The sequence below is a fragment of the Octodon degus genome, unplaced genomic scaffold (genome assembly GCF_000260255.1).
Source record: "Octodon degus isolate 3935 unplaced genomic scaffold, OctDeg1.0 scaffold00214, whole genome shotgun sequence".
Taxonomy (NCBI): domain Eukaryota; kingdom Metazoa; phylum Chordata; class Mammalia; order Rodentia; family Octodontidae; genus Octodon; species Octodon degus.
In genome coordinates this window covers 615,270-619,104 of record NW_004524790.1, presented here as the reverse complement: position 1 = coordinate 619,104, position 3,835 = coordinate 615,270, and positions in this window count along the sequence as shown.

The following is a 3,835-nucleotide window of genomic DNA, read 5'->3' as shown; positions in this document are numbered from 1 at the left end:
CCCAAGTCTAACCGATCTTCTCTTAACTGATCTTGCTTAATGACTTGGCTCTGAATCCTGTGACTTTATTATATTTTCCCTACAGGTGGTTGTGGAAGAACTACCAATATGTATTGGACTTTTATTTTGCCATAGAGGAGATCAATAAGGACCCTCATCTGCTCCCCAACCAGTCCTTGGGGTTTTACCTCTATAATGCCATCGACAGTGACCACAGCACCTTGAAGAATGCTTGGATGTTGCTGTCTGGAACAGGTGAGCTTCTCCCTAACTACAGTTGCAAGATTCAAAAGAAGACTGTTGCTGTAGTTTCAGGTTCTGCACTACAATTTTCAGCCCAGATTGGAACACTTATGGAGCTCTACCAAACCCCACAGGTGAGGGGATCATTCATTCTGGTTGTGAATGTTCGAATCTTTTGCAATGCCATTTTCTTTCCTCTAACCAAAAGGAAACAAAGTTGAGAAGACATTTTAGGAGTGTTTAAAACAGATCCCAGGGAATTATCTGGGTTCTAAAATTATCCTGAGTGGAAGAAAGGTGAAAAACTAGGAGCAATCATTATTGAGAGCCTCAACCAATATTACATTCCAGAATGCACCTGTCGGACACAGGGAATTTGACTGGTGACATGGCCTAGGTTTTTTTTTTTCCATGAAAATTTTCCACAGCACAGAAAATTGTCCCTACTTGTATATTGTAGTCTCAGTGATATCTAGAAGCCAAACATATTCAGATGTGGGGAAATGACCTCCACAGAATCTCAGTTCTAATTTGGGCAACACAGAGGGTTATTACACAGTTCCACAGATTACTGAGGAGTGGCACAGTTCCCAGATCCAAACTGCATTGTGGTTAATCCCTGAGCTGTGCTCAGAACTACCTTGCTCACCTCCCCTAAGTAGAACACTGAGTAGCAACCCTATAGGACTTTCTATCCAGCATTTTCTCTATACCTCACGTTCTTCCAAGGCAACCCATTTGGCACAAGTAGCAGTCAGGAGTCATTATGGCCAACCCAAACAAAACTAGTTTTAGGCCATTCTTTTCTATAAGAATAATTTTTAGGAAAACTCATCCAGAGAGAAATTAGGGAAACTGGACCTTTTAAAATAGCATTGGAAAAAAAATACTCAAGAGGGAATGTAACAAAGAAAGTAAAGGATGTATACACTGAAAACTATAGTACTATGGAAAAGGAGATCAAAGGGAATATCAAAATGGAAAGATATTCCTTGATCTTGGATAGGAAGAATGAACATAGTAAAAATGACTACACTCCCAAAAATGATGCACAGATTTAATAAAATCCCACTCAATGTACCAACAGCAAAACCTACAGAACTAGGGAAAACAATCCTAAAATTCATGTGGTATTAGAAGAGACCTAGAATCACTAAAATTGATAAACCCCTAGCCAACCTTAGCAAAAAAGGAAAGAAAAACTCAAATTCATGAAATAAGGAATGAAAGGGTGAAATCACTACAGACCTTAGAGAAATTCAGAAGATCATAAGTGCTTACTTCCAATATCTTTACTATCACATGGTGGAAAACACAGAGGAACTGGACAGTTTGATAGATACATACGAGTTGCCAAAGCTGAGTCAAGAAGATGTACAAACTCTGAATAACCCAATAAAAGGAAATGAGATTGAAAAGATAATAAAAAACCCACCAACAAAGAAAAGCCCAGTTCTAAATGGGTTCACAGCTGAATTCTACAAGAAATTTAGAGAGGATTTAATGCCAAATTTCTCAAACTCTTCATATTGAAAGGGAAGCAATTCTCACAAACTCCTTCCTGGAGGCAAGTATTACTCTGATATGAAAACCAGAGAAGGACCCAACCAAAAAAGAGAACTCTAGGCTAATCTCCCTAATGAACACAGGCATAAAAATTCTCAATAAAATACTAGCAAATAGTATGCAGCAAATCATCAGGAAGATTATACATCAGGTTTGAGTGGGTTTCATGCTAGGAATGCAGGGATGGTTTAATATATGCAAATTCATAAATGTAATACAACATATTAACAGAACCAAAGACATAAACCACATGATCTTCACAGATCATGACGCAGAAAAAGCTTTTGACAAAGTCCATCCCTCATTCATGAAAATAACCCTACAGAAAATTGAAATAAATGGTCTATATCTCAACATGATAATAGCCATCCATGACAAACCAACAGACAAGATCATACTAAATGATGCTAAAAGCTGAAAGCCTTTACTTTATTATCAGGAACAAGACAAGGAAGACCATTATCACCACTACTATTCAACATAGTACTGGAATCATTAGCCAAAGCAATTAGATGAAAGTGAAATAAGAGAAATAATGATTGGAAAAGAAGAAGTGAAGTTATCATTATTTACAGATGACATGATGCTCTACCTAGAAGACCCCAGAAACTTCACTGAGAGACTTGTAGATTTAATAAACAAATTCAGTAGCATAGCAGGATACAAAGACAACATTCGAAAGTCAATACCATTTTTATACACAAACAAATGCTCTGAGAGAGAAATTATGAAAGCCATGTCTCTCACAATAAATACAAAAAATGAAACACTTAGGAATCAATCTCATAAAGGAAGTGAAAGATTTATACAGTGAAAATTATAGTGCTCTTAAGAGATTGAAGAGGATTTCAAAAAAATGGAAAGATATTCCTTGCTACTGGATAGGAAGAACAAATATTGTGAAAATGGCATTACTCCCATAATTATTATACATATCCAAATGCAATCCCGATTAAAATACCATTCTTATACCTCACAAATAGAGAGGAGACATTCTTGAAATTCATCCACAACAAGAATAGATGCAGAATATAGAAAGAAATCCTGGGCAACAAAGGAAAATGCAGGAGGAATCGCAATCCCTGGCTTGACATTATACTTTGAAGCTCCTGTGATAAAATCAGCATGGTACTGACATAAAAAGAGACCTGAAGATCAATGGAACAGATTAGAAGATGCAAGTACATCTATGAACACAGTCTGCCACCTTATCTTTCACAAAGGGGCCAGACACCTTCACTGCGAGCAACAGCCTGTTTATGAATGGTGCTGAAAAAACAGGCTTTCCACATGCTGAGTACTAAAATTAGGCCCACGTACATCATCACAAACTAAATAACAATCAAGATGGATCAAAGGTTAAACATCAAAACAGAAACACTAAATCTCCTAGAGGAAAAAGTAAGTAGAATCCTTGAAGACAGGGGTAAAGCGTTCATCAACATAAACTGAACTGCATGGGAAATACTTCAAAAATTTAACCCAGCTATTGCTCTCCTGGGTATTTTTCCAGAAGAACTGAAAACATCATACCACAGCAATTTATGTACACCCTTGTTTATAGCAGTGCAATTTGTTTTAGCTAAATCTTGGAGAGACCCAGTCCTAGCCCAGGTCTGGTGAGTGTGTGGGAGAGCTTCCTATTACCCTGTGCTGGCGGGACCAGTCCCAGCCCAGGCATAGCATGGGCCAGACCCTCTCCCACCCCTTTGGGATGACCCCACCACTCCGCAGCACCACCCCCACCCTGCCCGCCGAGTAGGAATTTCTGCTGCATTCCGGGAACCCCCAGACCCAGTCCTAGCCCAGGTCCAGTCAGTGTGTGGGAGAGCTTCCTGCTACCCTGCATCGGCCGGACCAAATACTGGTCCTAGCCCAGGCGCAGTGTGGGCAAGACCCTCTCCCACCCACTTGGGACGCCCTCCACCACTCCGCAGCACCTCCCCCACCCCGCCCGCTGAGTAGGAATTTCTGCCGCGTTCCGGGAACCCCAAGACCCAGTCCTAGCCAAGACCTAGTGAGTGTG